Source organism: Manis javanica, chromosome 1 (genome assembly GCF_040802235.1).
Source record: "Manis javanica isolate MJ-LG chromosome 1, MJ_LKY, whole genome shotgun sequence".
Taxonomy (NCBI): Eukaryota; Metazoa; Chordata; class Mammalia; order Pholidota; family Manidae; genus Manis; species Manis javanica.
The window spans coordinates 12,423,964-12,433,171 of record NC_133156.1 but is presented as its reverse complement, the minus strand read 5'-3'; positions in this window follow the sequence as shown (position 1 = coordinate 12,433,171).

The following is a 9,208-nucleotide window of genomic DNA, read 5'->3' as shown; positions in this document are numbered from 1 at the left end:
TTTCACGCACTTGTGATTATTCTAATACTTTATAATTTCTCATTTACTTTCTCATTTAATTCAAGTTACTTGGGAATGGGTTTTAAAGTTTCCAAGCACTTGAATTTGTTTTACGCTGCAAATCTTATCAGAGCTCCAGATGTGGATTTTTTCCCCCCAAGTATTGCAGATTTAAGGGCTAAACCACTGGGTGACACCTCAGAAAGCAGGGGTAAGGGTGGGGATACTGAGACAGTGATGAAGTGAGGAAAGTCTAATACAGCTATGTCTTCTCAAGGTCACTGCTGTGGTCAGTGGGAGCTCAGTTTCACTGGGAAATATTCCAAATATCTTCTGGAACAACTTGTTTGAAGGATGGGAGTCTGTATTCTGCCATGGTACAGGTTTGCCCACAGGAGTCTGGGAAGCAGAGGAAATGGCAATATTTCTGGGCACTGCTTGAACCAGCCAGTGCCTTCTACTACTTCAGTTTTTGAGAACACCTATGGGCAAAGTGACATTGTCCTATCGTATTTCAGAAAGCAATCAGCATTGTGAGGCGGGACATGAGCAGAGATGGGGGACCTTGCAGGTGAGGAGCAGAAGTGGCTCACACCAGCTTTTTGGCAATGGTGGTGGACGGGGAAAATACTGGGAGGACACTTTATCAGTTGGAGGCAGAGAGTGGAGTAAGCTGAAGGGCTCCTTGGGTTTCTGGCTAGGGAATCAGAGTAGACAGCAGAACTATTTCTTGACGTATAGAAAGTATAAGGTGGAATAGGTTTTGAGGGAGTTGGACTTTGGACACATTGAATTTAAGTTCAGCCAGATACCAGCCAGTCTGTAACTCCAGGGGGACTATCCCAGGGTGAAATACCTTTGAAACCATAATCAGTCAAAGAGAGAAATAAAGTGGGAGAAACCCGTTTATTTCTTAGAAGTAGTCGTCCACATCTGCTCTCCTGTGTCTCTCGCGACTGGGCTGCAGAAGCAGCAGCCCCCACCCAGCCTCTCTGGTCCAGAGAAGCCTCGCTCTCCCTTGTAATTACCTATTGACGTGGAGGTGGATTACTCCTCTCCACGCCCCAGAAACACTCAATGAACGGAGATGCACTGAAGCCAGGCGAGACATTCTGGAAATACTGCAATTTTACCCACATGCTCTTTCTATTTTCATTCTCCTTCATTAATTCACATCAGGCCTCACACTTTGAACGACCCATATTGCCTGTACAGCAGGTCTCACCTCCTTTTGGTTAGATCTTTCTTTAAGACTCACTTCTGAAAAGTTGATGTGGATGACTTTGTGTCCTGAGACTGACAACTAGGTACACGCAGAGCAAGTCCACTGCTGTCTTTCCCTGGAGTGTGAGCGTGCTGTGTTCCCTTCTTTTTCTAGTCAAACATACAGACACTACACCTTGAGAATCATCAGTTATAAATAAGTATGACAGAATTACAAAAATCAAGCATTTTTGTTGCTTTTTATGTGCATTTTCAAAATGGAAATAGCCTTGTATCTTGCTTTAAGAAGTGCACACCTCCATACAGGGAGGTCCCTAGAAAAGCGGGGAATGCTGGCTTATTTTCTGGTCCACCCTCTTCGGCTCCCTCCTGGCACCCTGTGCTGGTTCCGCCTCCCATGCCCCAGCTGCCTTCATTTTTGGCCTGCAGTTGGGTGCCTCTGTAAGTCACTCTTTAGACCAGAGCTGTGATGGTAACCAGGGAGGGGAATGTGAGAAGGCCTGAGGATATCCTCCTGCTGCCCACAGCTTTATCTGGGAGAAGAAAGGGGAGATAGTGAGTGTGCTTGGGGATGTGGGGGCTGGAGAGGAAAGCTCCCTATCTTTTGGGTCAGGATATTCTCTTAAAATGCACCTGACTCTGAGAGCATCTTGGTGAGTAGTAAACTCCTTGGCTGCTAAGGCATCAAGAGGACCTGATTGAAAACAAGACCCTTTGGAAATTGCTTGGGCTGAACTGTGTCCTCACAAAATGTGTATATTTACCATCCTAATCCCTACTATCTCAGCACATGGCTGTATTTGGAGCAAGGGTGTTCAAGAGGTAATTAATTAAACCCAGTAGGACTGGTGTTCCTTTAAGAAGAGATTCCAATCCACAGAGAGCCACCAGAGATGTATGTCCACAGGGGAAGAGCAGTGGGAGGACACAGGGAGAAGGTGGCCATCTGCAAGCAAGGAGGGAGGCCTTGGAAGAAACCAACGCTGCTGTCTTGCCAGTGGGTTCCAGCCCTGGGATTCAGGGAGACCGAGGAATGACAATAGAATGTTCTTGGGGTGAAAGGGTTTATTCCCAACTTTATTCCCATGGTGGCAGGTCAATCACTAGAATCCTGTCCACTCCGAGCAAGTCTGCATGCAGCAAGCCGGTCTCTGCCTCTGGGCCTCTCTGCCCCCGCAGCCGTCTGTCTTGCCAATGGGTTTCAGCCCTGGGCAAGTTCGCTATGGATTCAGTGTGACCAAAGAAATTGACAGCAAAACGTTCTTGGGGTGAAAGGGTTATACCCAACTTTATTTCCAGGTGGCAACTCAGTCGCTAGAATCCCGTTCACCCAGAGCGAGTCTGCATACAGCAAGCCGGTCTCTGCCCCTGGGCCCCTCTGCCTGCACAGTCGTCCCACACAGCTGTCCTTTGGGCCTCTGTCCTCAATGCTGCCACCACTCCAGTCTTTTCTCTGCTCTCCTGCAGCCTTGCAGCCCTGCCACCGTGTCGCCCAAGGCACTCGGCAGAACTCTTTATATAGAGTCAATAATGACGTATTGCCCACACGTGTGTGGTGAGCAAGCCAACCAGGCCAGGTGAGAACCCTGGCCACGGGAACCTTCACTTAACCCACACCTGCCGACACCTTGGTCTGAGACTTGCAGTCTCCAGAACTGTATGGAATAAATTTATATTAAGTCCCAGAGTCTGTGACATTTTGTTTTGGCAGCCCTACCAAACTAATGTAGGAATGGACATTATTAGGTGTCCTGAAGGGCAGCCTGGAAGCGTGGCCCGCCCCGCAGTTTCTCCCGACTGTAAGCCTTCATGGGACAGCAGCTGCCGGTGGAGGGGCTCTCGGCTGGGCGTGGTGTGGAGAGGCATATTCAGCTGGGTTTTAGGCTTTATATCCTCTTCCCCAGTGTTCAAGAGGTTGCCTTCTGCAACCTGGGCTTCTGTTCCACTTCATCCAATCAACACATTTGCTAAAAGGGGGGTTCCACTTAAGAAATACAGAGCTAGTAGCGGGAAGCTAACTGTTTCATAGCAGGTGAAGCATAACATCACCCCACCGGCTGATGTTCTGATTCTCCAATTAAAGAGCATTTGTACATGGCGTTAGGAAGACTCCTCTCTTTTGTGACTACAGGAAGAAAGTACATGTGCGCTTGCCCGTGTGTGTAGTTTGCTTGGGAGTGATGAGGGACAAGAAGAATAGGACAAAAACAGAGCAGTTCTTCTGGGCAAAAGAGCTACCAAATTCTGTCCATCTGTAACTGACAGCCCTCGTTTATTTGAAGAGGTATACAAGGTACTCAGCATACTAGTTGTGTTTGCTTGTGCATCCATCCGACACAAACTTGCTAGATCCAAAAACAAATCATAGAAGTCAAGGTCGAACCTGGTGGCCAGATGTGTGTACTGAGAAATCACTCCACTGCTGGTAGTGCTAACACAGAGGCAGGCGCACAGCGTGAGGGCACAGAGAAGAGCAGGACAGTCAGGAAAGGCTTCAGAGAGGAGGTGACATCAGAGTTGGAGTTGGCTGAGGGAGGGCAGCCTTAAGAAGGTGGACTGCACATGAGAAGAAAACAAATCCTACCATCTGCAACAACATGGATGGAGCTAGAGGGTATTATGCTCAGTGAAATAAGCCAGGCGGAGAAAGACAAGTACCAGATGATTTCACTCATTTGTGGAGTGTAACAATGAAGCAAAACTAAAGGAACGAAACAGCAGCAGACTCACAGACTCCAAGGAGGGTCTAGTGGTTACCAAAGGGGAGGGGACGGAGAAGGGGATTATGGGGTATCATGATTGGTGCACATGGTGTGGGGGCTCTCAGGGAAGACAGTGCAGTGCATAGAAGACAAGTAGAGACTGGCATCTTACTACACTGATGGCCAGTGACTTCAGTGGGTTATGGAGAGACTTAATAATATGGGTGAATGTAGTAACCACAATGGTTTTCATATGAAACCTTCATAAGAGTGTATAGCAATGATACCTTAAATAAATAAGGTGGACTGCATGTGCAGAGAGGCCAGGCGCAAAGGGGCTCGGTGTACCCAGGGGACGCTGACTGGTTCAGCGTTGGGATCCTCACAAGACCAGATAAAGGGCCAGCTGGTGAAGGGTCAGAAATATTCTGTTGAAAACTCTGTTCTTGATCTTGGAGGCCAGGGGGATCCAGAGGGAGGTTTTGAATTGAGAGACTGAATATTCAAATAGGCACTGTCCAGACCATATATAAAAGCAGAGCTCCAACCATAACCTGCAGCAATGGCCCAGGAAGCCAGCCTACTATCTACAGTCAGCCTTGTAGGGGGTCAGACCACCATCCCTAGTAACCGTGCAGGAAACCAAACAATCCGCCCCAATGACCAGGATCTGGTTCATAACTGACAGCTTCTATAAGTTTGTTCTTGCTCCAGAGAAAGCCAAATACATACTGTAACCAAGAACAGAATGCCTCGCCTCTAATAAGCCCGCCCCCAGCGTCCCCATGCCAACAGCCTCCACTCAGGGTGCACCCGGAACCTGGCCTCCTCTCCACTGTAAAGCCGTCCCTCTCGCTGCCTGTCGGCGTCTGCCACGTGAAAGTAATGGTGCCCGACTCCCTTGCTAGAGCAAGTCCCTGGGAAAAAGAAGGAAGGCGCCACGTATGGTCTCATATATTGCGCCCTGAGCAGCTTCAGGAGGCATGTTGTGCAGTGGGGCAGCCCTAAAAGGGACACAAGAGGGATGTAGGCCTATTTTTAGATGAGACAAATGATTCTGTTGGAATGATTTATTCCTGCTATTGTAGGAGATGAGATTGAGTGGGGTAATTAAAGAGATTTTAGAGGCTGTCAGAGTAAACCTGACTTCATCTCAGTCATTTGTGAAACCTTTAAAAACTATAGACACCGGGAAGAAACACAGACCTTTTAAATGTATTGGGACTTGCTTCCTATCTAGATTTAGATCTATTTCCTAAATATTTCATCTTCATTTGAAAAGCGTGCATGAGTTAAGGGAAGTTCATAGTGCTGTTCAAAATTTCTATATACTTACTGATTTTCTGTCCAATTGTTCTATCAATTATGGACAGGTACTGGAATCTCCAATCAAAATTGTGGATTCCTCTATTTCTCTTTCAGGGCTACCCTTTGCTTCATGTATTCTGAAGTATTCTAATAAAGATATTAGGTATATAACTGTTCAGGATTGTTATATTCTCTTGATTGATCTTTTTCATTATGAAATGACCTTTGTTATTCTTGGTAATATTCTTTGATCTAAAATCTACTTTGTCTGATAGTAATATAATCACTCCAGTTTTTTTTTAGTGTTTCCATGATATATCTCTTCCCATTCTTTTGCTTTTAACCTATTTGCGTCTTCATATTTAAAGTATGTTTCTTGTAGGCAGCTTATAATCTTGCTTTGTTATTCACTATGACGATATCTGTCTTTTAACTGGGTGTGTAAAGCATTTACATTTAATGTGCTTTCTGGTGTGATCTGGTTTAAACTTGCCATCTTTTAATATGTTTTCTATTTTTCCTATCTATAGTTTCCTTGTTTTCTAATTTTTCCTTCTTTTGGATTAATTAATTTTTGTGAACTCCATTTTATCTCCTTGTTGGCTAATTCGCTTTTTAATTTTTCTTATTTTAGAACTTGCTTATGGGTTTCTAGTATACGTCTTTATTATAGCCTACATTCAAGTGATATGTTACTCCACATATAGCATAAAAAACTTAGTAATACTTCCATGCTTCTGCTTGTGGCCTTTGGATCATTGTTTTATATATACTACTTTTACATATGTTATAATCCCATATCATATTATTCATATTTCTGTTTAAACTATTTTTTGAGTGATTTAAATATGAGAGAAATACTTAAATCTTTATCTATGTATTTATTACCTTAACTGATCTATTGTTTGTGTAAATTTATTATCCGTTATACTTTATTTCTTCCTTAAGGACTTCAACATTTCTTGTCATAAACATCTGCTGGTGATGAATTCTTTTAGCTTTTGAATGTCTGAAAACCTCTTCATTCTACTTTAGCTTTGAAAGTTATTTTTGCTTGGCCTAAAGTTTTAGATGGACAGTTTCTTTCTTTCAGTAATTTCCATTATATTGTTCGCATTGTTTTGATGTGAAATTGCTGTCATCCTCTTTATGTTTTTGATGTGTCTTTTTTCCCTCTGCTTTGAAGATTTTTTCTTTGTTACTAATTTGAGCAATTTGATTGTGATGTGTCTTGTTTCCTTATGTTTCTTGTGCTTGGGGTTCCCTGGTCCGCTTGGATCTGTGGATTTATAGCATGAAGATCAGCAAGCTATGGCCTATAAGCCAAATCTAGTCCTCTGCCTTTTCTGATAAAGTTTTATTGGAACATAGTCTTGCCTGTTCATTTACAAGTCATCTGTGGCTGCTTTAGAGCTGCAATAGCAGACCTGTAAACTTCAAGTTTACTTCTGTGGTATCTGTCTGCCATTAATTTTTTTCTTCTGCATTGTTGAATCTTTATTAATCCCATTGAGTAAAGTTACTATCTCACCCATTATAGTTTTTAATCTGTAAAATTTCTATTTGGACATTTTGCTTTATCTTCTATTTTCCTACTTTCTTTTTAGCATATAGAATATAGCCATAAAAAATGCTTGTCTCAGTAGTGATTCTACAGCATCTTACTACGCTGATGGACAGTGACTGTAATGGGGTAAGTGGGGGGACTTGGTGAAGGGGGGAGCCTAGTAAACATAATGTTCCTCATGTAATTGTAGATTAATGATAACAAAACAAAACAAAATAAAATAAAATAAATACTTCCTAGGTTCATAATAAAAAATGTCCTTAAAAAAAATGCTTGTCTCTGCATTCTTCCTGGTCTCTACAACCTTGTATCTAAATTCAAACATCTGTTAGCATTGGATTTGATTGATTGATTTACCTCCTCATTTGGGGTGGTATTTCCTGTTTTTTGCATGCTTGGAAATTTTGAATTGGATGCTTGATACTCATGAATTTTATGTAGGTGAGTGCTGGATATTTTTATATTGCTATGAATATTCTTCAGTTTTGCTCTGGAACACAAGCAAGTTAACTGGAAACAACTTAATCCTTTTGTATTTGGCTTTTAAGATTTATTATGCAGGACAGGAGAAATGCCAAGTCCAGGGATAATTTTTCTGCATTACTGAGATGAAAACTTCCTATGTATTCTACCCAATGTTCCAAAAACTTGAGGCTTGCCAATTTGGAATTAGCTTTGTTTTTGAAGCAGTTACTCCATTCTTTCCTAAAAACTGCTTTACTCCAAGAAATTTGGGTCACAGACCAGATGTGTTTTTCTGCATTCTTTTCTTCTCTGGTCTTTTATCTGTAAATCTTCCTGGCAAACACAAAAATAACTGATTAGAATGGGAAGAACAAAGACCTGGGCTGTTGTTCTGTTATCTCCTAATCGATATATAGCCTTGTGTGATTGACCCCCAAGACTTTGTATTATTGAGATTTCCTTTAACAAATTATATATAGCCTTGAAAAAATTATTTTGGCCAGAGTCAGGGTGTAGATGTGAAGGTACAGAGTGTATCATATGAAGTATGGTATGAAATTATATTTAAAGTACTATAACTTAAAGATTGGAAATATTTATTTTAAAAATTACTTCTAGTTCTCTTTCACTGGGTAATTTAAGCTTTTACAATTTTTTATAAAAATGCTATGTTTGAGCTCTATATATTTATATTTGACAGTTTATCTTTCAAATAATATTATTCTATAATTTCCTAGTCATTCCTTTTGAAAGTAGAATAAAGAAATGGAATTTTGCCATCTCCAGGAAAACATGTTAGCATTGTAATTGTTTCATGCAGCAAATGTACTTCATAATGCCACATATTTTTAGAATCAGACCAAGGTATTATGTTGACTTTCTTGCTTTGTTTTATTTTAGGTTTTTTGGATTCAATGTATAAATGCTTTGGTTCATTCCTTCATTCTCTTCTGGATGCCTGCAAAAATGCTGAAGCACAGTAGTGGTTTTAGTGTCTCATATATTCAGCAAAGAGCATGTCATTCTCACTGGGGACACTATTTCTGTGTGTGTGTGTGTGTGTGTGTGTGTGTGTGTGACTGAGACAAAGAGATGGAGGGAGACTGCACAAAAAGACCTGAAGGACACAAACATAGAATTAAAATAAATGAAATGTTCACCTAATGCAGTATTACAAGCTGATTAATGGACTGTAGTTGAACATTTCATGGGTAGCCTCAGAACCCATTTCTCATTGTCTCTGGCATGTATACATTGAGAATGGGCGCTTTCATCACTAATTTTTTTTTTTTTTTGAGAGGGCATCTCTCATATTTATTGATCAAATGGTTGTTAACAACAATAAAATTCAGTATAGGGGGGGTCAATGCTCAATGTACAATCATTAATCCATCTCAAGCCTAATTCTCGTCAGTCTCCAATCTTCTGAAGCATAACGAACAAGTTCTTACATGGTGAACGAATTCTTACAGAGTGAATAAATTCTTACATGGTGAACAGTACAAGGGCATTCATCACAGAAACTTTCGGTTTTGATCATGCAATATGACCTATAAACCATCAGGTCAAATATGAATATTCATTTGATTTTTGTACTTGATTTATATGTTGATCCCACATTTCTCCTATTATTATTATTATTTTTATTTTTAATAAAATGCTGAAGTGGTAGGTAGATGCAAGATAAAGGTAGAAAACATAGTTTAGTGCTGTAAGAAGGCAAATATAGATGATCAGATGATCAGGTGTGTGCCTATGGACTAAGTATTAATCCAGGCTAGACAAGGGCAGCAAGACATCCACGGATGCAGAAGATTTCTCTCAAAGCAGGGGGGGTGAGGTTCTGAGCCTCACCTCTGTTGATCCCCAAATTCTCACCTGATGGCCCCCCTGCGACTGTGCCTGTCTTAGGTTGTTCCTCCCTTGAGGAATCTTACCCGTC